Source organism: Monodelphis domestica, chromosome 1, assembly GCF_027887165.1.
Source record: "Monodelphis domestica isolate mMonDom1 chromosome 1, mMonDom1.pri, whole genome shotgun sequence".
In the NCBI taxonomy this organism is placed as follows: Eukaryota; Metazoa; Chordata; class Mammalia; order Didelphimorphia; family Didelphidae; genus Monodelphis; species Monodelphis domestica.
In genome coordinates, this window is record NC_077227.1 from 23,478,468 (window position 1) to 23,495,421 (window position 16,954).

Sequence of the window (16,954 nt, forward strand, 5' to 3'; positions counted from 1 at the left end):
AAGGGTTGCTTTTTCTCCTGAAGACGTTTTATATCCTCAAGAAAAGAAGTGGAAATGGTCATGAGTCATCTTTTATCTGGAAGAGATTGTTTCATTCTCCCAAACTATGATGTTTCTTAACACCAAGTTAGAAGTAAAAATGTCTGAGCTTTCAAGTTCATTTCTTTTCACTCCTTTTTGTGGAGTGCAGCCCAGTTTACACTGACTCTAGAATTCCCCAGGAACAATGACTATTTCAACAAAGGTTGTCACTTGGAAAATGACAATAATATTAGTAATAACAATGAATGTGATTTATATAGCACCTAATATATGCCAGACTGTGCTAAATGCTTTACAAATATTGTCTCATTTGATCCTCAGAACAACTCTGGAAGGTAGATACTATTATTATCTCCATTTTAAAGGTGAAGAAACTGAGGCAAATAGAAACTAAGTGACCTGCCCAGATTCACATAGCTAATAAGTGTCTGAGGCTGGATTTGAACTCAGATCTTCTTCATTGTAAACCGGGAGCTCTATCCACTATACCACCTAATTGAGATGAAATAGGCAAACAGATTTATATAACACTCCTGGAATTAGGGTCTCCTCCCAGAGCAAAGTGTTAGAGGAAAGGGTAAATCAAGCCTTAGTAAGCATTTTCTAAGACAGGAATCAATACTCAAAGTCCTTGCTACATGGCCTGACCAAAAGCTAGGAAGTGCACTCACAGCAGTGGGCACTGCTATTTTCCTCCACATGGACCCAGACTCCTTGGTTTCCTTTCTCTCTAGTCTCTGGAACTAGAATGCTACAGTTATAGCCTGAAGGGCAGCTATCCCCATTCAGCATCCCAGGCTTCACCAGTTCCAATCTCATGCCTTGGCAGCTCGAGAATATGCCAGGACTGCCCAGGCTCATCTCTTTAAGCAAATGCTACAAGCTGCCCTGTTTCCTCCAGTTTTTCCATCTGCTTGTGTTGAAACCCTGGACACCCAGGTACTAAGTCTTACTATGTCTTCTACCAACTACATTCCATGAATAAGATTGTACTATCTCCATGGCAAAGCTCATCACCAGGAAACTCATTATCCCAGAGATCCCATAAGCCTTAGCACTCACACTTCATCAGAATCCTCAGTAGCTTTGGCCCCTCTGATTGAAGGGCTGGAGAATGGAGTTAAAAACTCCTCCCAAAGCCTCCATTGAAGGAAGACTCCCCTGGCTTCCGGTCAAGATGGTGGCTTAGAGGCAGGGAAAGTTCAGACCTCGGAAAACCCTTCCTGACCAATCACAAACTGAATGCTCCTAGGACACCAAAATTCAAACTTAACAACAGGACAGACCCGGGGAACCCTCCTCCTGGACCTGGATCAAAAGGAACGACCCCCCCAAAAGCCAGAACCCTAAAAGACTCCAATCTAAGGGGTAGGCAGGAGGGTCCCAGGACCCATCCCTCCCCCCCCCAACCCAGAGTGCTGAGCCCGTGGCAGCAGCGGGAACCTCAGGGCCGGCAAAAGGGCCTCAGGGCTGGCTATTCTGAAGGACTCACCTTGAAAGCAACCTGAGCCAGTCTCTGGGGAGCCCAACACAGATGGCAGGGAAACATAGAGAGAAAGGGGAAGCCTGTAGCCCTCTGGCCGGGTCCTTCCATTTGAGTCTCAAGGGAGGTCCCAGTTTTAGGGCACCAGCTGAATCCAATCCCATCAGGAGCCCTCAGAGCTTCTGAAAAGACAGAAACCTCAGGGCTGGCAAAGGAGTTGCTCCGAAGGGCTTACCTTGAAAGTAACCTGGGCCAGTCTCTGGGCATTCAACACAGACTGTAGAGGAGGAGGGTTTTTTTTTTTTTTTTTTTTTTGGTTTGGGGATCATTCGGCTGAACTTAATCCCATAAGGAGCCGTCAGAACCCAGGGAGGCAACGACCCCTCCCCCCTTAGAGAGCAGGTTCTTCTGAAAGAACAGAAACCTCAGGGCTGGCAAAGGCACTGAGATACCTTGCGGTCAGTGCTGTGCCAGGCCCAGAGCATGGAAGTAAGGCAGCAGAGAAGCAACTGGAGGGAACTGAGAGCAGTAACTCCTGAAATGCCAGCAGGCAGGGGAGGACAGACCCTGGGCCTCCCCAGGAAGACAGAACAGCTGCGGAGAAAGGACAATCTGCCTGGGGCTAAAGCCTCGGACCATCAGACAGATACACGAAGAGCCAGTCCTCCTCACTCAGATAGAGATAGCAAACAGTACAGAAGTACAAAAACCTCCAAACACCAAGAAAAGCAAGAAGAAGGGGGTGACTTTGGACACATTTTATAGATCAAAAATACAAAATACAGAGGAGATAGAAGAGGAACCACAAGCAAATGCTCCGATACCCTCCAAAGGAAATGGAAACTCTCCACAAACTCTTGACGAATTTGAATAGGAAATGATCAAAAAGATGGAAGCCTTCTGGCAGGAAAAGTGGGAAATAATGCAAAAGGAATTCAACAATTTGAAGCATGAAAAAATGCTACTACAAAAACAGTTTGACCATACTGAAAAGGAAAACCAGGCTTTAAAGGTCAGAATCAGGCAACTGGAAGACAATGATCTTGCAAAAGAGCAAGAATTAATCAAGCAAAGCCAAAAGACCAAGAAATTAGAAGAGAACATAAAATGTCTCACTGACAAGGTTATAGACTTGGAAGGAGAGACAATCTGAGAATAATTGGCCTTCCAGAAAAACCAGAAATAAATAATAATCTCAACATTATAATACAAGATATCATCAAAGAAAACTGTCCAGAGATTCTAGAACAAGGGGGCAATACAGGCATTGAAAGAGTTCACAGAACACCCTCTACACTAAATCCCCAAAAGACAATTCCCAGGAATATAATTGCCAAATTCCAAAGCTTTCAAGCAAAAGAAAAAATCTTACAAGAAGCCAGAAAAAGACAATTTAGATATAAAGGAATGCCAATCAGGGTCACACAAGACCTTGCAATTTCCACTCTGAATGACCATAAGGCATGGAACATGATTTTCAGAAAGGCAAGAGAGCTGGGTCTTCAACCAAGAATCAACTATCCATCAAAACTGACTATATACTTCCAGGGAAAAGTTTGGGCATTCAACAAAATAGAAGATTTCCAAGTTTTTGCAAAGAAAAGATCAGAGCTCTGTGGAAAGTTTGATATCGAAAAACAAAGAGCATGGAATACCTGAAAAGGTAAATATGAAGGAAAGGGAAAAGAAGAAAAAAGTCATCTTTTTCTTTTATTCAAACTCTCTTCTATAAGAACTACATTTATATCAATTTATATATATATTAATATGTGGGGAAAATGTAATGCATAACTCTCAAAAATTATATGCATCATCAGAGTAGTAAGAAGAATCATGCATAGGGAATGTTTGGGGCATCAAGGTGATGTGGAGAAAGGGGGGATAGAAAGGAAAAGGGAGAGGGGAATCATTGATGGTACTAAGATATACTACAAGAAATATGGGGGAAGAGAAAAAAAAAAACAAAAGTAAATAGAATAATCTTTGTTACACAAAGATACACATGGGAAGGGGAGGGGAAGAAAACTCCTATAAGAAAGAGAGGAAGAGAGTTTTTACTTATACCTTACTCTCAGTGAAATCAACTCTGAGAGGGAAGAGCATTCAGATCCATTGGGATCTTGAATTCTATCTTACCCAACAGGGGTAGGGAGAAGGGAAAACCAAGGGGGGTAGGGAGGGAGGGAACACAAAAAGGGAGGGAAGGAGAGGGGGGAGGAAGAGAGAACAAAAAGGGAGTGGCTAGAAAGGGAAACATATCAAGGGAGGGGTCTAGGGGAACTGATTTAAAGTAAATCACTGGCTTAAAAGGTTATAGATAAAGAAGAAAGGTCAGAATTAGGGGAGGATATCGAAATGCCAGGGAGTCCACAAGTGACAATCATAACTTTGAATGTGAATGGGATGAACTCACCCATAAAACGTAGATGAATAGCAGAATGGATTAGAATCCAAAACCCTACCATATGTTGTCTTCAAGAAACACACATGAGGATGGTAGACACCCACAAGGTCAGAATTAAAGGATGGAGTAAGACCTTCTGGGCCTCAACTAATAGAAAGAAGGCAGGAGTTGCAATCATGATATCTGAAAAAGCCAAAGCAAAAATAGACGTGATTAAAAGGGATAGGGAAGGTAATTATATTTTGTTAAAAGGGACTTTAGATAATGAGGAAATATCACTAATCAACATGTATGCACCAAATAGTATAGCACCCAAATTTCTAATGGAGAAACTAGGAGAGTTGAAGGAAGAAATAGACAGTAAAACCATATTAGTGGAAGATCTGAACCAACCACTATCAAATTTAGATAAATCAAATAAAAAATAAATAAGAAAGAGGTAAAAGAAGTGAATGAAATCTTAGAAAAATTAGAGTTAATAGACATATGGAGAAAAATAAATAGGGACAAAAAGGAATACACCTTCTTCTCAGCACCATATGGCACATTCACAAAGATTGACCATACACTAGGTCACAGAAGCATGGCATACAAATGCAGAAAAGCAGAAATAATAAATGCAGCCTTTTCAGATCACAAGGCAATAAAAATAATGATCAGTAAGGGTATATGGAAAACCAAATCAAAAATTAATTGGAAATTAAATAATATGATACTACAAAATCGGTTAGTTAGAGAAGAAATCATAGAAACAATTAATAATTTTATCGATGAAAATGACAATGGTGAGACATCCTTTCAAACCTTTTGGGATGCAGCCAAGGCAGTACTCAGAGGTAAATTCATATCCCTGAGTGCATATATTAACAAACTAGGGAGGGCAGAGATCAATGAATTGGAAATGCAAATAAAAAAAATTGAAAGCGAACAAATTAAACCCCCCCAGAAGAAAACCAAACTAGAGATCCTAAAAATTAAGGAAGAAATTAATAAAATTGAAAGTGATAGAACTATTGATTTAATAAATAAGACTAGAAACTGGTACTTTGAAAAAAACAAACAAAATAAACAAAGTACTGATCAATCTAATTTAAAAAAGGAAAGAAGAAAAGCAAATTAACAGCATCAAAGATGAAAAGGGGGACATCACCTCCAACGAGGAGGAAATTAAGGCAATCATTAAAAATTACTTTGCCCAATAATATTGCAAAAAATATACCAATCTAGGGGATATGGACAAATATATAAAAAAATACAAACTTCCTAGACTAACAGAAGAAGAAATAGAATTCTTAAATAATCCCATATCAGAAAATGTAATCCAACAGGCCATCAAAGAACTCCCTAAGAAAAAATCCCCAGGGCCTGATGGATTCACCAGTGAATTCTATCAAACATTCAAAGAACAGTTAATCCCAATACTATACAAACTATTTGACATAATAAGCAAAGAGGGAGTTCTACCCAACTCCTTTTATGACACAAACATGGTACTGATTCCAAAACCAGGCAAGTCAAAAACTGAGAAAGAAAATTATAGACCAATCTCCCTAATGAATATAGATGCAAAAATCTTAAATAGGATACTAGCAAAAAGACTCCAGCAAGTGATCAGAAGGGTCATCCATCATGATCAAGTAGGATTTATACCAGGGATGCAGGGCTGGTTCAATATTAGGAAAATGATCCACATAATTGACCACATCAGCAAGCAAACCAACAAGAACCACATGATTATCTCAATAGATGCAGAAAAAGCCTTTGATAAAATACAACACCCATTCCTATTGAAAACACTAGAAAGCATAGGCATAGAAGGGTCATTCCTAAAAATAATAAACAGTATATATCTAAAACCATCAGCTAATATCATCTGCAATGGGGATAAACTAGATGCATTCCCAATAAGATCAGGAGCGAAACAAGGATGCCCATTATCACCTCTATTATTTGACATTGTATTAGAAATACTAGCAGTAGCAATTAGAGAAGATAAAGGAATTGAAGGCATCAAAATAGGCAAGGAGGAGATCAAGTTATCGCTCTTTGTGGATGACATGATGGTCTACTTACAGAATCCTAGAGATTCAACCAAAAAGCTAATTGAAATAATCAACAACTTTAGCAAAGTTGCAGGATACAAAATAAACCCGCATAAGTCATCAGCATTTCTATATATTTCCAACACAGCTCAGCAGCAAAAACTAGAAAGAGAAATCCCATTCAAAATCACCTTAGACAAAATAAAATACCTAGGAATCTATCTCCTGAGACAAACACAGGAACTATATGAACACAACTACAAAACACTCTCCACACACAACTAAAACTAGACTTGAGCAATTGGAAAAACATTAACTGCTCATGGGTAGAACGAGCCAATATAATAAAAATGAACATCCTACCCAAACTTATTTATCTATTTAGTGCCATACCCATTGAACTTCCAAAAAATTTCTTTACTGATTTAGAAAAAAACATAACAAAGTTTATTTGGAAGAACAAAGGATCAAAGATATCCAGGGAAATAATGGAAAAAAAATACAAAGGAAGGGGGCCTTGCAGTCCCTGACCTAAAACTATATTACAAAGCAGCAGTCATCAAAACAATTTGGTACTGGTTAAGAGACAGAAAGGAGGATCAGTGGAATAGACTTGGGGCAAGCGACCTCAGCAAGACAGTATATGATAAACCCAAAGATCCCAGCTTTGGGGACAAAAACCCACTATTCGATAAAAACTGCTGGGAAAATTGGAAGACAGTGTGGGAGAGATTAGGTTTGGATCAACACCTCACACCCTACACCAAGATAAATTCAAAATGGGCGAATGACTTAAACATAAAGAAGGAAACTATAAGTAAATTGGGTAAACACAGAATAGTATACATGTCAGACCTTTGGGAAGGGAAAGACTTTACAACCAAGCAAGACATAGAAAGGGTCACAAAATGTAAAATAAATAATTTTGACTACATCAAATTAAAAAGGTTTTGTACAAACAAAACCAATGTAACTAAAATCAGAAGGGAAGCAACAAATTGGGAAACAATCTTCATAAAAACCTCTGACAAAGGTTTAATTACTCAAATTTACAAAGAGCTAAATCAATTGTACAAAAAAATCAAGCCATTCCCCAATTGATAAATGGGCAAGGGACATGGATAGACAGTTTTCAGATAAAGAAATCAAAACTATTAATAAGCACATGAAGAAGTGCTCCACATCTCTTATAATCAGAGAGATGCAAATCAAAACAACTCTGAGGTATCACCTCACACCTAGCAGATTGGCTAACATGACAGCTATGGAAAGTAATAAATGCTGGAGGGGATGTGGCAAAGTGGGGACACTAATTCATTGCTTGTGGTGTTGTGAATTGATCCAGCCATTCTGGAGGGCAATTTGGAACTATGCCCAAAGGGTGACAAAAGACTGTCTGCCCTTTGACCCAGCCATAGCACTGCTGGGTTTGTACCCCAAAGAGATAATAAGGAAAAAGATTTGTACAAGAATATTCATGGCTGCACTCTTTGTGGTGGCCAAAAATTGGGAAATGAGGGGATGCCCATCAATTGGGGAATGGCTGAGCAAATTGTGGTATATGTTGGTGATGGAATACTATTGTGCTAAAAGGAATAATAAAGTGGAGGAATTCCATGTGAACTGGAACAACCTCCAGGAAGTGATGCAGAGCGAGAGGAGCAGAACCAGGAAAACATTGTACACAGAGATGGATACTGTGGTACAATTGAGCGTAATGGACTTCTCCATTAGTGTCAATGCAGTGACCCTGAACAATCTGCAGGGATCTTGGAGAAAAAACACTATCCACAAGCAGAGGACAAACTGTGGGAGTGGAAACACCGAGGAAAAGCAACTGCTTGACTACAGGGGTGGAGGGGATATGACTGAGGAGAGACTCTAAATGAACACTCTAATGCAAATACTAACAACACGGAAATGGGTTCGAGTCAAGAACACTTGTGATACCCAGTGGAATCGCGTGAGAGGTGGGGGGGGTGAGGAAAAGAAAATGATCTTTGTCTCCAGTGAATAATGTTTGGAAATGCTCAAATAAAAAAAAAATAAAAAAAGAGTGCTAAGCCTCAACAGGATAGGGTTTCGAAAGATGATACATTAAAAAAAAAAAAGAAAGAAAGAAAGAAAGAAAGAAAGAAAGAAAGAAAGAAAGAAAGAAAGAAAGAAAGAAAGAAAGAAAGAAAGAAAGAAAGAAAGAAAGAAAGAAAGAAAGAAAGAAAGAAAGAAAGAAAGAAAGAAAGAAAGAAAGAAAGAAAGAAAGAAAGAAAGAAAGAAAGAAAGAAAGAAAGAAGGCTCCCAATCCAGCCTTTCCTACCAGCTACCTTCCTTACTCCACCACCACCATCATTATCATCCCCCTGTACCTGGTACTGTCTCCCCACTTCTCTTTTTTTGTGTTGTCTTCTTCTATTAGATTGCAAACTGAGGGCAGAGATGGCCTTTCTTTTTCTTATTTGTATTTTCAACATTTAGCAAGCACAGTGCCTGACTCATAGTAAATGCTTCATAAATGTTTATTGAAGAGCAGCTATGTATTGCATTGGAAAGATAACCAGGTGTAGAGATCCTGGGTTCAAATCTGGCTTCAAATACTGCCTAAACTTTGTGATCCTGGGCAAGTCACCTAACCCCAGTTGCTTCAGTCATACTGATCTTCTGTCTTGGAACTGATACTTATTATTGATTCTAAGGCAGAAAGTAAGGGTTTAAAAAACTGTTTAGTGTTTTATATTGAGCCATGGGACATTGTTAATGGGAAACTCATTCAGGTTCATCCTTAGAATCTAGAGTCCTTACAGTCCTCTTAACCCCTACATCTTCAACTCCAGGTTAAAAAAAAAGTATAGTTCTTGCAAACTATACAAAATACTCATATCCAGTATGGGACATCCTTGTCTAACCAAGTTCTAAACACTTCATGATCAGGGGAACAAATTGTTCTCATCTGCCCATTCTGCTGGGTAGGGGTGGTGGACAGGAAGTCTTCACATGCTTGGAGACATCCTCCTAATTCATTGATAGGTTTGAGGCTTTTCACTTACTCTCAACCTGGTTTAGCCTGTCTGCTAAGATAGTTTTACTGGGGTGTGGCCACAGCACGTGCTATGGTTTCTTGGAGCCACAAGTGCCTTCCTCCCTCCCTCCCTCCCTCTCTTCCTTCCTTCCTCCCTCCCTCCCTCCCTGGGAAAACTTTTTACTCAGGCTTTACTTTTGTCTTTTTATTTCTTCTACTTCAAGTGATTATTAATAAATCTTATATAATATAATACTTGGAGTTATTGGAAATTAATTTTACTCTTACTCTTTCTTCCTTCTTTTTTTCCCTTCCTTCCTTCCTCCTTTCCTTCCTTCTTTTCTTCCTTCCTTCATTCTTCATTCCTTTTTTCCTTCCTCTTTTCCTTCATCTCCTCCCTCCCACTCTTCCTCCCACCCCCTTTTCCTCCCTCCATTTCTCCTTTCCTTCCTCCCTCCCTCCCTTCCTTCCTTCCTTCTTTTCTTTCCATCCTTCCTTCCTTCTTTCCTCCTTTCCTTCCTTCCTCTTTCCTTTCCATCCATCCTTATTTACTTCCTTCCTCCCTCCCTCTTTTCCCCTCCCTTCCTTACTCCTTCCCTCCTTCCTTTCCATTTACCTCTTCCTTACTTCAGTATTCATGGTTCATTTGCCACCATCTTCTCTGCTAGGTTTCAACTCAATCATTACCATGCCTTCCCAGTCTAAGCTTCCTTTTGTACAGGGCTCAAAATCCCAGCCACATCTTCACTGCCACTAGCTCCCCTACTTGGTTTGTACTTCACCATCCCATTGTGATCATCCCAGCTTCCTTCCTCTTGTCAACCATGCTTTATACATTGTCTTTCTCTAGGAGACTGTAAACTCCTTGAAAGTGCTTAGTGGAATGCCAGACACATGCTAGGTGATTAATAAATATTTATCAAATTATACATTTTCATTATCTCATCCTTTTTAAAAACCTTTACCATCTGTCTTAGAATCAATACTATAATTTGGTTCTAAAACATAAAAGTGGTAAGGTCTTGGCAATGGGGGTTAAGTGACATGTCCAGGGTCCCCCAGCTAGGAAGTGTCTGAAGACAGATTTATCTGCTCTTCTTAGCCTGTCTGCAGCATTCCACATTAAAATCACCTTCTCTTCCTGGCTAACCTCTCCTCTCTGGTTTTCCCAACATTACTGTCTCTTGGTTCTTTCATGTTTCTGATGAGTCCTTCTCAGTCTCCTTTGCTGGTTCTTTATCCATGTCATCCCCATTGAGAATGGATCTCCCTCAAGTCTCAGTTTTGGTCGTCCTCCTGTTTTCCCAATACTCTCATCTGATCTCATCAGTTCTTAGGAATTCAAATATCTCCTCTATGAGGATGATCCCTTGATCTAGACCTCCAGATCCACTCTCTCTTCTGAGTGGCAGTCACATATCACCAAGTATCTTTTGGATATCTTCAATTATTTGGCCCCAAATAGGTACCTCACAGTCAAAGTAACCGGAGTAGAACTCATCCTCAAACCCACTGTTATAAGGGACTATTTTAGATGGTAATTGCTAACTACAGATCAGGCTGTTAATCTTCTTCTTTTTCCCTTCCTCCCTTCACCCTCCTTCTTCTGTTGGTTGTGATGTCTCAAATGAAATACTCTTTCTCTTTTCTATCTTAAGTAAGGAATTTATTGAGGAAGGCAGGGGAGGATAAGAAATGGAAGGAAAGAGGGTTTGGGGGTTTCCCTAATACTAGGATGAGTCTTAAATTGAAGGATGGTGGAATATAGTTCAATTGGGAGAAATGGCTGATAGGTCTGGAAGTTCAGTCACTCTCACAACAGAGCAAATCAGAGAGAGCTGGACTTTGTCCTTCTTTCTTCTGTCTTCAAAGCCAAAGACAACCTTCAGGCTTCAGTCTCCAAAAGCCAAGAGACATCCGACCTCTTCTGTCTTCTAAGTCAAAAGGTCCAGACTTCAGTTGGTCTGCTCCAAATGCCTCTCCCGGTCACATTCCAAACCAGAATGCTCTCATTTGAATGACAGGCCATCAATCTCAGCTACTCCTGCTACAAACCAATCTCAGTTTCTCACTTCCACACCACCCAGATCTTCTCCTCTTTCAGGTTTCCAGTTTATTGCCAAGAGGCCGGCATTCTCTCTGTTCCCCAGGCTCACAACCTTGGTTTTTGCCTTGATTTCTTTTTTGACTCATCTATATATTCCATCTGTTGCTTCATGATTTCTTCCTGGACAACATCTCTCCTCTGTCCCAGGAATTCTCTCCCTCCTCTTATGTCCCCCAGCTTCCTTCAAAACTCAGCTCACTACAACTTTCTGCAGCAGACCTTTCATTGTTCCCTCTTTCTCCTTTAAGATTAACTTTCATTTAGTATGTGTGTATATCTATATCCTCTAGATCTAATTTTTTGCATGTTGTATCCCCCTTTAGAATGTGAGTTCTTTTAGTGTAGAGACTTCTTTTTGCCTTTCCATGTAGCTCCTAAGCTTAGCATGGTGTACACCACATAGTAGGTGCTTAATGGATATTTGTTTATGGACTGACTGAAAGAATTACCTCCTCCTGAGTCTTTTTTAAAGAGTGAGGATAGGGGCAGCTGGGTAGTTCAGTGAATTGAGAGCCAGGCCAAGAGACAGGAGGTCCTGGGTTCAAATATGACCTCAGACACTTCCCAGTTGTGTGACCCTGGGCAAGTCACTTAACACCCATTACCTAGCCCTTACCACTCTTCTACCTTAGAACCAATACACAGTATTAATTCCAAGATGGAAGGTAAGGGTTATAGTAAAAAAAAATAGAGTGAGGATGAAGTATTTACTTGTTCCCTATTAAATTCTATTTATTTTTCACTTAAGCATTTATTTTATCTCCTTTTTACAGAATCCCAATAAAAATTGAAAAAGTAAAAAGGAAATTTCTTACAACATATATTGTAGTGAAGCAAAAAAAATCTCATTCATATCAAAAGCCTCATTCTACATCTTAAATCCATCAGCTCTCTGTCAGAAGGGGAAAGAGAAGCATATTTCATTTGAACATATTTTTATCATCATTTTCTGATGATCATCCCAATGCCTGTCATCTTCCCTGATCATACAAATTGCTTCAAGACGGCGACAAGTCTAAATGAATCAGTCAAAATAATGCTACAAACATTACAGGGAGGAAGGAGCAAAGCTGATGACCTCTGCCAGGATGCCTGCCACCACAGCAACGGTCCATGTTCCCATTACAGGAAAATCAGCAAAGGATCATGGAAAATGTAACAACTGACATTTACATAGTTGGTCCATCAGTATGGTGCTTTGTAGTTTGGAAAAAACTTTATATTTTCTCATTTGAGCCTCATAGACTTAGGGGGGAGACAATATGGAAGGAAGGAAGGAAGGAAGGAAGGAAGGAAGGAAGGAAGGAAGGAAGGAAGGAAGGAAGGAAGGAAGGAAGGAAGGAAGGAAGGAAGGAAGGAAGGAAGGATGGAAGGATGGAGGGAAGGAGGGAAGGAAGGAGGGAAGGAAAGATGGAAGGATGGAGGGAAGGAGGGAAGGAGGGAAGGAAGGAGGGAAGGAAGGAATGAATGAATGAATGAAAGAAGGAAGGAAGGAAGGAAGGAAGGAAGGAAGGAAGGAAGGAAGGAAGCATTCAAATGCCAACAATGTGCCAACTATCATGCTAAGCACTTTACAGTTATTTCATTTCATTCTATTAATCCTTAAGAAACTGAAAGAAAGAATTCTTGTGCTCTCAGCAAATTTATTTCCATTAGAAGAGAGAATTCAGGCACAGGGGGAATGTCTAGGGATTTGGATAGATCTAAATCTGGGGTGGAGAAGGAGGTATTAAGACTTTATTAAGTATAAAGGACTAGATAGGTGACCCAGTGTATTAAAAGCCAGGACCAAGGATGGGGAGTCCTGGGTTCCAATCTGACCTCAAACACAGTCTAGCTCTGTGACTCTGGGAAGTCTCTTAGCTTCCATTGCCTAACTCTTACTACTCTTCTGCCTTGGGACCAATATACAATATTGATTCTAAGAGGTAAAGCAAGGATTTAAAAAAAAAGAGGGGGGAGATTCTTTGGTTTTGGGCAACGAGGTGGGGGGGGGGGTCTGCCCAGCAACAAGAGATGTTTGTCAGTTACTTGGGGAAGATGATAGCCATGCTGTTATCTACAAGACTTGGGTGATCTCTCAGTAATTAGCTGATCACCCAGGCTTGGGTGATGTGAATTCAAATAATATGACTACTTTATAGGGGGATTAATTATTCTAGCTATGGATCAAGCTGTATTTCCCAGTGTATCCCTCCCCATTTCCACCTGTTACCCAAGGACCAACTAACAAAGAATACAATGGTGAGGGACTTGATAAGATCAACCAACAAAGTCAGCCAAGTCCAAAATTACATGTTGTTTTCCATGTGCATCAACACACCATGGCCTACCGGGTAGAGAGATGGCTTTTTAGCCAGGAAGTCTTGGGTTCAAGACAGCTTCTAATATAGATTGCCTCTATGATTTTGAGTAAGCCATTTAACCACTTAGTTCTGCAAGCAGCTCTCTAACTCTCTACTTGCAGAAAGGGTTATGACCTAAATTGGTAGGAGTTCCCTGGTTGAATCTAATTGCAGGTACAGTTACTAGCCTGTTCTGTACCCATTGAGCCCCACAGCTCTCGAGATGGAGGATGATGGGTATGCAACTCTGTGAGACTTGGATGTTTTGGTTTCTTTTGGTAAAATGCTCTTTTCCATTTTTTGTTATAAGGGATTGCTTTTTGAAGAGGGGAGAAGGTATAGCTTGGGAAATGGAGGGGAAAAAAAGTAAGAGATATATATTTTTCTAAATCAACAACTTCTCAAAGGTCAAGGTGGCCAACTTTCTACCTTCAAAACAAAGTACAAAGTTGGAGTTTTGGAGGTGGGCAGTAAAGAAGGACAGTTCATCAGGGTACGATGCTATAATTATGTGCCTGGTGCAAAGGAAAAAGAAAGCCCTTGAAGGTTGGCCTCTCTGCATCTTAATCATCCAGGGCATTTCAGGTCACTGGAGCTCTTTAATAGGTCACTTCTGCTATTTGTTAATCCTCAGAGTCATTGGTGACAATAGTTCAGTAGAATCCTTCCTTTCTGAGGAGAAGGACATCGCTAAGTGTCCTTTACCATTCCTACCAAATTACCGCCTGTGTTTTCCTAAAAGTCACCTACAATGGCAGTCAAGTCCTTGAACCTACTTGAGCCTATGCTACCATTCGAGGCCCCTTCCTTTTGCGTCACTCAGTACTGGTTGCTCTCAGCTCTTACATCAGCTTAATGCCAATGATTACCCTACATCCTGTGTGGAGGGCTTGCGGGAGATGATTTTAGTGTTTTTCCCACAAGCCCTTATTTGCCTTGTTTTGTTTTTTCTATTAGAAATGATCCCAGGGGAGAAAACATACAATAAGCTCTTGTTAACAGATATTATTAGAAGCATGAACAACAAGTCCATTCCCATTTAGACACTAATGCTGTGTTCAGGTTTTCTGAGGTTCTTGTCAGCTACCTTCTCCTCTGAAGTCTAGAGAAGAAAAGGAGGAAAAAAAACCAAATCAACTTTTCTTAATAAATTTAATTGGAAACTTGGGAGAACTATTCAGAATTGTTTATTTACCCTAAACTAGGAACATTGCATCATACATATCTTATGTTTTGTTGGTGTGGAATAATGAAAAGAGCTCTTGACTTGGAATGAGAGGCATGGGTCTGAATCCCAGTTCTACTGCCAAGTGAAGAACTGTGAGACCTTGAGAAAGTTAGTTAGCCTCTCGGGGCCTCAATTGCCTCATCTGTCAAATTGGGATGCTAGCTAATGTACACAGGAAGTTTGTAATATGCCAAGGAAAAGTAAATATGGGTGCCAACTCGGCAGGCTCAGATGGGAGATGATCAGAGAATTCTAACTGGTCTTAGGTATGTGAAGCACTTTCTGAACCTTCAAGCACTATGGAGATGTGAGCAGTATCCCCAAAAATTTCTACTACCATAGAACCAAAGACTTATAGAACTGAAAGAGTAGAAGATGGGAGGTGAAGAGCTTGCCCCATTTCATGCATCAAATGAGCAGTTCCTCTACATAAAGAGTTTAGGCAACTATTCCCAAATGAATATGTAACAGAGTTGATCAGGGGAGTTCTTGGTTGGTGAGCATTGGGTTGGGATCTGGGTTCTATCTTCATAGAAAGAGTGAGCAAGTTCAGTGACAGTCACTCTGAGAAGACTGGAGGACATCTACTGAGGAATACCCAATAGCGGCACATAACTGAGGATGAAGCCGTCTTCTTATATCTCATTGATTGACAATGATAGGGTTGACTCTAGCCATTTTGGATCAACTGGGAATAAACTGGTTTGCTCCTGCTGTTCTAGATGAAAATCGTCCCTTTTTTCTGTGCCTATGTGCAAAGAGGGTCAGTCACACAGTTGGCTCTTTCTTTATTCCTTTTGTGTGTGTGTGTGTGTGCGTGTGTGTGTGTGTGTGTGTGTGTGTGTGTGTGTGTGTGTGAGAGAGAGAGAGAGAGAGAGAGAGAGAGTGTGTGTGTGTGTGTGTGTGTGTGTGAGAGAGAGAGAGAGAGAGAGAGAGAGAGAGAGAGATGAGATTAGAGAACTGAGATCTGACTTTGATCTGTAGAGGGCACTTGTGTATTGGCATAATCCTTGGGAGGACCAATTGACTACCCTCTCCCCATCCTTAGAGAAGATAGAAGCATAACCTCTTGTCTTAGAAATGGCAGCATGCCCTGATTTATCCTGAGGTCCTGGTTCCAAGCCCTAGAGAGGCAGCAGGTAAGGCTCATTGTAGCTGTACATCCTCTTAATAATGTGAGCCCAGAGAAGGAGGACCATATTTCTAAGAAGTTGAAGTTCAGGGATATAGGTTCCAGGATAGAAGTGGGGTAGAATTTCATGGATAATGCAGAATTTCTAAAGCATTTAAGGACTCAGACTTCTGGAAGGAGAAAGAAAAGTTCCTGAGAAGGGTTGGCCTTTGGGGGATAAAAGAATAAAATCCTTGTCCTTGGATTTGAAGGAGTAGCAAGGGACTGACCCACAAGATGGGAGAGTAAAAGAGATTTAAAAGTTGCCCAATGGGAAAGAGGATTGCCTTTCTAGCAACTCACGGTGAAGTTTCTTTAAAAATGTTAATTATTACATTTATTTTTCCAGATTACATGTTGATATAATTTTTAATAATCATTTTCTGACATTTTTTAATACTTGTTCTCTTCCTGCCTCCAACCCTTCCCATCCCTCAAGAATACAGGTAATATGATATAAGCCATGAATATACTATTGTATAATGCATATTTCCATGATTGTCTTGTTGTGAAACAAGACATATTGCTTACACTGGAGAAAAATTCACAGAGGAAATACAATGAAGAATGTTGTGCTTCAATCTGCATTTTAAATCTGTCTGTTCCCTCTGTGGTGATGGATATCATTTTTTGTCATGAGTCCCTTGGAGTTGTTTTGGATTCTTGCCTTGTTGATAATAGTTAAACCACTCACAGTTGATCGTTGCACTTTATTGCTGTTACTATGTGTAACTTTCTCTTGATTCTGCTCACTTCACTTTGCATCACTTCATATAACTCTTTCCAGGTCTTTTTGTGATCATCTTGTTTGTCATTTCTTATGGCACAATAGTATTCCTTTTGTAATAGATGATATTCTGGAGGGTATATTTTGATGGATACTAGATAACTAATGGATCAGGTAGTTATCTTCTTTTTGCCTGCCCCCTTTTCTCTATACCTCCCAGTCTTCCTTCCTCCCCAATTCTTTCCTTCAGTTTTCCCTTCCCCCTTATTCTTCAGCCTCCTTCTAAGTCACTCAGGGTGAGCTATGATGCTTTAGAGGAAAATACTCTTTTCTCTTCTTTATCTCAAGTAAGGGTTTATTGGGGGAAACAGGAAAGATGGAGGATAAGGTAA